Source organism: Primulina tabacum, chromosome 6 (genome assembly GCF_025594145.1).
Source record: "Primulina tabacum isolate GXHZ01 chromosome 6, ASM2559414v2, whole genome shotgun sequence".
NCBI classification, from domain to species: Eukaryota; Viridiplantae; Streptophyta; class Magnoliopsida; order Lamiales; family Gesneriaceae; genus Primulina; species Primulina tabacum.
Window position 1 is genome coordinate 18,298,714 of NC_134555.1, and position 9,570 is coordinate 18,308,283.

The window sequence follows — 9,570 nt, forward strand, 5'->3', positions numbered from 1 at the left end:
CTTCAATGGTTGGATGATTTTGCGGAGGTGCAGGTGAACAAACCAGTGTTGGTGTTTTTTCTATTTGGAAGTATGTGGATGAGGTCTTGTGTGATGTGGTGCCCATGCATGCTTGTCATATCTTGTTGGGTAGGCCGTGACAATATGATAGGCGAGTGACACATGATGGGTTCAAAAATAAGTATTTATTGTTATTGAAGAAAGAATCTATTGTATTCCTTCCCTTGTCCCCAAAGCAAGTGTTGGAGGACCAATTGAAAAAAAAGAAGAGAGATGAGGCAGAAAAAAGAGTGAACTAAAAAGTGAGGTGGCCTTTGAAAATAAAAATGAGATGGATGAAAAAAAGAGTGATAAAAAGAGTGAGACAGCCATACAAAAGAAAAAGGAGAAAAAAAAATGAGGGAAAAGAAAATGAGAGGAAAGAGGCCAAAAAGAAAACATATATGGCCCAAAAAAGTGAGTTGAAACAATTGATGCACAGACATGAACCACTTGTGTTGATACTTTATAAAGAGTTCCTCTTTAACACAAGTGATATAGCCAGATCCCTTCCGAGCATTGTTGTTTCACTTTTGCAGGAGTTCGATGATATATTTCCGGAGAAGCTGTCTCAAGGACTACCACCATTGAGGGGGATTGAGCACCAAATTGATTTTGTACCCGGGAGTGCATTGTCGAATCGTCCAGCTTATAGGAGCAATCCGGAGGAGACTAAGGAGCTTCAACGACAGGTAAGTGAGTTGTTAGATAGAGGTTTTGTGCGTGAGTCCATGTCACCTTGTGATGTACCTGTTTTATTAGTTCCTAAGAAAGATGGCTCATGGCGTATGTGTGTAGATTGTAGGGCAATTAATAATATAACCATCAAGTATAGACATCCCATACCTAGGCTAGGTGATATGTTAGAAGAATTGCATGGTGCTTGTATCTTTAGCAAAATTGATTTGAAGAGTGGTTATCACCAAATTAGGATGAGGGTAGGTGATCAGTGAAAAACTGCATTTAAAACCAAATATGGGTTATATGAGTGGATGGTCATGCCTTTTGGCTTAACTAACGTTCCTAGCACCTTTATGAGGTTAATGAACCATGTCTTGCGTGCATACATAGGAAAATTTGTTGTTGTTTACTTTGATGATATCCTAGTATATAGCAAAGACTTTGATGAGCATGTTGGTCACTTGAAACTTGTACTAATCACACTAAGGGCTGATAATCTATATGCTAACTGATGCGAACACGGATGGTCAAACCACAAGGAAAGCATGAGACCCTTTAGAGTTGCCGGAGGGATCAATCACGAGGGGATGACTGAAGAGGTTCGAGGAAGCATTGCAGGGGCTTATGAGCAAGGAAGAAGGACTTACAAGCGAGGTGCAAAGTGCTGAAGGGTTCGTGATTCACAGGAGCAAGTGCGTGAGTCAGTGGAATGAGGTTCAAGTGCTAAAATATGAAGAAAATGACTTTGGACCAGAAGATTCTGCGCTAGGGCGGCCAAACTTCACCGCCCCAGCGCCAAACATTCTGCCCGAAGCGAAGATTTCCAGAATGTCTCGCTCTAGGGCGGCCAAACTTCACCGCCCCAGCACGCCTGTCAAGAAAGCCTCGCGCTCTGGCGGCCACACTTCACCGCCCCAGCGCGCCGCAGCCGAGAAAAAATACTTCTTTCCTTATTTAGAGTTTTAATTATATCTTGTTGGGTAGGCCGTGGCAATATGATAGGCGAGTGACACATGATGGGTTCAAAAATAAGTATTCATTTGTATTGAAGAAAGAATCTATTGTATTCCTTCCCTTGTCCCCAAAGCAAGTGTTGGAGGACCAATTGAAAAAAAAGAAGAGAGATGAGGCAGAAAAAAGAGTGAACTAAAAAGTGAGGTGGCCTATGAAAATAAAAATGAGATGGATTAAAAAAGAGTGATAAAAAGAGTGAGACAGCCATACAAAAGAAAAAGGAGAAAAAAAAATGAGGGAAAAGAAAATGAGAGGAAAGAGGCCAAAAAAAGTGAGTTGAAACAATTTATGCACAGACATGAACAACTCGTGTTGATACTTTATAAAGAATTCCTCTTTAACACAAGTGATATAGCCAGATCCCTACTGAGCATTGTTGTTTAACTTTTGCAGGAGTTCGATGATATATTTCCGGAGGAGCTATCTCAAGGACTACCACCATTGAGGGATTGAGCACCAGATTGATTTTGTACCCAGGAGTGCATTGCCGAATCGTCCAGCTTATAGGAGCAATCCGGAGGAGACTAAGGAGCTTCAATGACAGGTAAGTGAGTTGTTAGATAGAGGTTTTGTGCGTGATTCCATGCCACCTTATGGTGTACCTGTTTTATTAGTTCCTAAAAAAGATGGCTCATAACGTATGTGTGTAGATTGTAGGGCAATTAATAATATAACCATCAGGTATAGACATCCCATACCTAGGCTAGATGATATGTTAGAAGAATTGCATGGTGCTTGTATCTTTAGAAAAATTGATTTGAAGAGTGGTTATCACCAAATTAGGATGAGGGAAGGTGATAAGTGGAAAACTGCATTTAAAACCAAATATGGGTTATATGAGTGGATGGTCATGCCTTTTGGCTTAACTAACATTCCTAGCACCTTTATGAGGTTAATGAACCATGTTTTGCGTGCATACATAGGAAAATTTGTTGTTGTTTACTTTGATGATAACCTTCTATATAGCAAAGACTTGGATGAGCATGTTGGTCACTTGAAACTTGTACTAATCACACTAAGGGCTGATAATCTATATGCTAACTGATGCGAACACGGATGGTCAAACCCCAAGGAAAGCATGGGACCCTTAGAGTTGCCGAAGGGATCAATCACGAGGAGACGACTGAAGAGGTTCGAGGAAGCATTGCAGGGGCTTATGAGCAATGAAGAAGGACTTACAAGCAAGGTGCAAAGTGCTGAAGGGTTCGTGATTCACGGGAGCAAGTGCGCGAGTCAGTGGAATGCAGTTCAAGTGCTAAAATATGAAGAAAATGACTTTGGACCAGAAGCTTCCGCGCTAGGGCGGCCAAACTTCACCGCCCCAGCGCCAAACATTCTGCCCGAAGCGAAGATTTCCAGAACGTCTCGCGCTAGGGCGGCCAAACTTCACCGCCCCAGCGCGCCTGTCCAGAAATCCTTGCGCTCGGGCGGCCAAACTTCACTGCCCCAGCGCGCCGCTGCCGAGAAAAAATACTTCTTTCCTTATATAGAGTTTTAATTATCTTGGTAACTTGATTTTGATATCTTTCTGATATGTAAACTTTTCTCTCAAACTTTTTTCTCAAACTTATCCTTGTAACTTGATTGGGATTTTCTCTCAAACTTTTTCAAAGCTTCGCTTTGTGTTCATAAAAAATTAAACTTATCAAGGTTCATACTTTGTGGCGTTTGTCGGTTTATTTCATACGGATTGTCAAGGACTAGTTCTTTGAAGGTTTGTCTGATAATTCAATTCTTTTATTCATGATTATTTGTTGCTAAGTTTTATAATTTAAAGGTGAATATCACAAACCCATACTTGATTCAAAAGATCGGGACAACACGAATTCTTCGTTCGATATTGATTTTGAGGGCGCAATTCTTCTTTAATCGTGTTTGCTATTCGTTCGTACAAAGATTCACTTCATTTGGTATCAGAGCTTAGCTTCATTGAACTCAAGTAAGTTTTATCGCTTATTATCTCGTTCTATATCAGATCTGTTATTCTTTTGTTTCTTTTCAGATCTGTCTTTCTATTATAACGTTCTTCGTCAGTTTCCGAAATTTTGGTGATATTTTTGTTTGGATTTTCGAGTAAGTACTCAGCAAAAAAAAGTACCAAAAATCCGAAAATTCACCAATATTTTTTTTTTGTATTTTGTTCTACTCCTTTTTGTGAGTCATATACAATTGTCTCACACAGTCAAAAAAAAAAAACAATATTGATCTTCAAATTTCTTGTCTATGCAGTCCAAGTGAGTCGATCACAATTGTTCACAAGTTGGACTTGATTGTTTGATATACAAATACAAAGCTTGAGCACACTTTCGAGATACTATCAAATTTGAGTGAAAATTAATTGAGTGTGAATGTATTTTCTTTGGACTGACTAGTGAGTATTTGTTGTGAGCAAAAAAAAATTAGAGAGGAGTGACGAGCGACTTTCTTTGGAGTGATCGTGAGCATTTGGGTGAGGAATATTTTGTTTTCTACTAACATTTTCTTGCAGGTACAAATTTGAAATTAAATGGAGAGAGAGGTAGGAGATAGTTCGAACCCGGGGTTGTCTAAGGTTCAAATTGGGGCATTATTCGGTCATTTTAGTAAGATGATGAGAGGTTGGAAAAACTTGAAGTGAGTACTAGTGGGGATAAATCTAAGTCTAAAAATTTGGGGAGAGGAGAAGATGAGGAATATGATTTGGGAGGAGAAGAGGAGAGCCAAAATGAGAATTGGGGTAGGAATGGAAGAGGTAGAGGATTTGGTAGAGGAAGAAGAGAAGCTGTACGGGGTAGATATGATGGGAATAGGGAAGATGGTAACATGAGTAGTATTAAGATAAAAATTCATTCGTTCCATGGGAAATCTGACCCGGAGGCGTACTTAGAGTGGGAAAAGAGGGTAGAGTTTGTATTTGAATGTCATCACTACTCCGAACAAAAGAAGGTTAGGTTGGAGGTGGTGGAATTTCTAGACTATGCTCTCATTTGGTGGGATCAATTAGTGACCACTAGAAGGAGGTATAATGAGGGACCCATTGAAACTTGGGATGAGATGAAGAGGGTCATGAGGAAGAGGTTTGTGCCCAATCACTATTATAGAGAGATGTTTAAGAGGCTACAAACTTTGAGGCAAGGGTTGAAGAGTGTGGAGGACTACTATAAGGAGATGGAAGTAGTCATGATTAGAGCAAATTTTGAGAAGGATAGTGAGGCGACGATGGCTCATTTTCTTTGTGGTTTGAATAGGGAAATACAGGATCAAGTGGAGCTTAGGCACTACTTGGATCTAGACGAGATGGTGCAAATGGCCATAAAGGTGGAGCAGCAACTCAAGAGGCGAGGAGTTGGCTGCACTAATCAAGCTGGAGGTTCATCATCTTCTTGGCGATCAAATGTGGTGAAACATGAGGAGAATAAGGTGGTGACCAAGCCCAAGGTTGAGACCAAACAAGAGGCACCTAAACAAGGAGTGCAAGGTAAATCTGAAACTCCTCTTACTTGAGCTAGAGATACTAGATGTTTTTTGTGTCAAGGCTTGGGTCATATTGCTAGTGAATGTCCTAATAAAAGGGTGATGATTTTAAATGACTCTGGTGAGTATGAATCACATAGTGAGGGTGATGATTATGATGAGATGCCTGCATTAGAGGATCCTGATGAGGGATATGAGGCGGTTGTAGGTTAAGCACTAGTGACTAGGCGGATCATGAGTGCCCAAGTCAAGGAGGAGGATACTAACTAAAGGGAGAACTTATTCCACACTAGGTGTTTTGTAAATCAAAAGGTTTGTAATCTAATCATAGATGGCGGGAGTTGTACCAATGTGGCTAGTAGTGAGATGGTGGAAAAATTGGGTTTACCTACATTAAATCATCCTCAACCGTATAGGCTTCAATTGAATGATTGTGCGGAGGTGAAGGTGAACAAACAAGTGTTGGTGTCTTTTTCTATTGGGAAGTATGTGGATGAGGTCTTTGTGCTATGTGGTGCCCATGCATGCTTTTTATATCTTGTTGGGTAGGCCGTGGCAATATGATAGGCGGGTGACACATGATGGGTTCAAGAATAAGTACTAATTTGTATTGAAAAAGAAATCCATTGTATTACTTCCATTGTCCCCAAAGCAAGTGTTGGAGGACCAATTTAAAAAAAAAGAGAGATGAGGCCGAAAAAAGGAGTGAACAAAAAAGTGAGATGGCCTTTGAAAACAAAAATGAGATGGCTGAAAAAAAGAGAGATAAAAAGAGTGAGATAGCCATACAAAACAAAAAAGAGAGAAAAGAAATTGAGAGAAAAGAAAATGAGGGGAAAGAGGCAAAAAAAAAACATATATGGCCCAAAAAGGTGAGTTGAAACTTTTAATGCAGACACATGAACCACTTGTGTTGATTCTTTACAAGGAGATTCTCCTTAACACAAGTGATATAGCCGGGTCCCTTCCGAGCATTGTTGTTTCAATTTTGCAGGAATTTGAAGATGTGTTCCCGGAGGAGTTACCTCAAGGCTTACCACCATTGAGGGGAATCGAGCACCAAATCGATTTCGTGCCGGGGAGTGCATTGCCAAATCGCCCAGCCTATAGGAGCAATCCGGAGGAGAGTAAGGAACTTCAACGGTAGGTAAGTCAGTTGTTAGATAGAGGTTTTGTGCGTGAGTCCATGTCACCTTTTGCTGTACCTGTTTTACTAGTTCCTAAGAAAGATGGCTCATGGCGTATGTGCGTAGATTGTAGGGCAATCAATAACATAACCATTAAGTATAGGCATCCCATACCTAGACTAGATGATATGTTAGATGAATTGCATGGTACTTGTATCTTTAGCAAAATAGATTTGAAGAGTGGTTATCACCAAATTAGGATGAGGGAAGGTGATGAGTGGAAAACTGCATTTAAAACCAAATATGGGTTATATGAGTGGATGGTCATGCCTTTTGGCTTAACTAACGCTCCTAGCACCTTTATGAGGTTAATGAACCCTGTCTTGCGTGCATACATAGGAAAATTTGTTGTTGTTTACTTTGATGATATCCTAGTATATAGCAAAGACTTGGATGAGCATGTTGGTAACTTGAAACTTGTGCTAATCACACTAAGGGCTGAAAATCTATATGCTAACTTAAAGAATTGTGATTTTTGTACAAGCAAACTTGTCTTTCTTGGTTTTGTGGTAAGCTCACAGGGGATACAAGTGGATGAAGACAAGACAAGTGCTATTCGAGATTGGCCATCGCCTACCACTGTTGGTCAAGTCCAAAGTTTTCATGGACTTGCAAGCTTCTATAGGAGGTTTGTAAAGGATTTTAGCACATTGGCAGCACCGATGACGGCGGTAATCAGTAAGAACGTTCCATTCCATTGGGGCGAGGAGCAAGAGAAGTCTTTTAATCTTATTAAGCAAAAATTGATTAATGCTCCTTTACTTGTTTTACCTGATTTTGCTAATACCTTTGAAATTGAATGTGATGCTTCAGGTGTAGGTATTGGTGGAGTCTTGATGCAAGGAGGCCGACCGGTGGCGTACTTTAGCGAGAAACTCAATGGAGCCGCCCTGAACTATCCCACGTATGATAAGGAGTTCTACACACTTGTGAGGACCCTAGAGACGTGGCAGCACTACTTGAAGCCTAAGGAGTTTGTGATTCATAAGGATCACGAGTCTCTAAAGCACCTTAAGGGACAACAAAAGCTGAAGAAGCGGCATCCCAAGTGGGTGGCATTCATAGAGACATTCCCCTACATAATCAAGTACAAACAAGGTAAGGAGAATGTAGTGGCCGACGCACTATCACGGAGGTACGTGCTAATCTCTACCTTGGAATCCAAGATTTTGGGGTTTGAGCAAGTAAAAGAGTTGTATGTGCTAGATGAGGATTTTAAGAGTGTGTTTGAAACTTGTATGCATGGTCCACATGAGAAATTCTATTTTATTACGGTTTCTCGTTTAGAGAAGATAGGTTGTGCATCCCTAAATCATCCATTCGTGAATTACTTGTTAGGGAGGCACATGGGGAGGGGGGGGGGGGGGGGGTTGATGGGGCACTTTGGTGTGGCAAAAACCTTGAGTGTTTTGCATTAACATTTTTATTGGCCACATATGAAACATGATGTTGAGCGTGTGTGTGATAAGTGCATAACTTGTAGACAAGCTAAGTCTAGGACACAACCACATGGATTGTATACACCTCTTCCCGTCCCTAGTGAACCTTGGGTTGATATTTCTATGGACTTTGTTTTGGGGTTGCCTAGGACAAAGAAGGGGAGGGACTCTATATTTATTGTTGTGGATAGATTTTCTAAAATGGCACATTTTATAGCTTGTCATAAAACTGATGATGCTTCTAACATTGCGGACTTATTCTTTAGAGATGTCGTTAGGTTGCATGGCATGCTTAGGACTATTGCTTCTGACCGTGATGTTAAGTTTTTGAGTTACTTTTGGAAAACAATGTGGGCTAAGCTTGGCACAAAATTGTTGTTTTCTACTACCTGTCATCCTCAAATGGATGGACAAACTGAGGTTGTTGATAGAACTTTAGGAACACTCGTGCAATACTTAAAAAGAACTTAAAGAATTGGGAAGATTGTTTGCCATTTGTTGAGTTTGCTTATAATCGTTGCGTGCATTCTACTACCAATTATTCGCCGTTTGAAATTGTGTATGGTTTTTATCCTTTGACTCCGTTGGATTTGATGTCTTTACCTGTGAGTGAAAGGTTAAACATGGATGGCAAGAAGAAAGCCGAATCTGTTAGGAGTTTACATGAAAAGGCCAAGGCCAAAATTGAGAAGAAGAATGAGCAATATGCCAAGCAAGCTAACAAGGGGAAGAAGAAGGTGGTATTTGAGAGGGGAGATTTGGTGTGGCTACACTTGAGGAAGGAAAGGTTCCCCGAGAAGAGACGTTCAAAGCTATTAACTAGGGGTGATGGACCATTCCAAGTACTTGAAAGGATCAATGACAACGCCTACAAACTCGATCTACCAGGTGAGTATAATGTGAGCTCTACTTTTAATGTTAGTGATTTGTCGTTGTTTGAGATATGTGATGAACAAGATTTGAGGACAAATCCTTTTCAAGAAGGGGAGGATGATGCGAACATGGATGGTCAAACCCCAAGAAAAGCGTGGAACCCATTAGAGTTGCCGGAGGGACCAATCAAGAGGGGACGACTGAAGAGGTTCAAGGAAGCATTGCAGGGGCTTATGAGCAAGGAAGAAGGACTTACAAGCGAGGTGCAAAGTGTTGAAGGGTTCGTGATTCACGGGAGCAAGTGCGGGAGTCAGTTGAATGCAGTTCAAGTGCTAAAATATGAAGAAAATGACTTTGGACCAGAAGCTTCCGCGCTAGGGCGGCCAAACTTCACCGCCCCAGCACCAAACATTCTGCCCGTAGCGAAGATTTCCAGAATGTCTCGCGCTAGGGCGGCCAAACTTCACCGCCCCAACGTGCCTGTCCAGAAAGCCTCGCGCTAGGGCGGCCAAACTTCACCGCCCCAGCGGCCGTAGCCGAGAAAAAATACTTCTTTCCTTATTTAGAGTTTTAATTATCTTGATAACTTGATTTTGATATCTTTCTGATATGTAAACATATATGGACGAAAATTAACACACAATACACATTATTATTGATAGTTTATCAAACTTTTTGATATTTTCTCTTAAACTATTTCAAAGCTTCGCTTCGTGTTCATCAAAAATTAAACTTATCAAAGTTCATACTTTGTGGCGTTTGTCGGTTTATTTCATACGGATTGTCAAGGACTAGTTCTTTGAAGGTTTGTCTAATAATTCAATTCTTTTATTCGTGATTATTTGTTGCTAAGTTTTATAATTTAGAGGTAAATATCACAAACC

The 9,570-nt window shown here is 40.6% G+C and overlaps 1 pseudogene; it reads left to right on the plus strand.

Annotated features, from left to right (window-relative positions):
* The first annotated feature begins 2,812 nt into the window (after nt 1-2,812).
* Nucleotides 2,813-9,189, plus strand: LOC142550093 (uncharacterized; annotated as a pseudogene).
* Nucleotides 9,190-9,570: the final 381 nt, after the last annotated feature.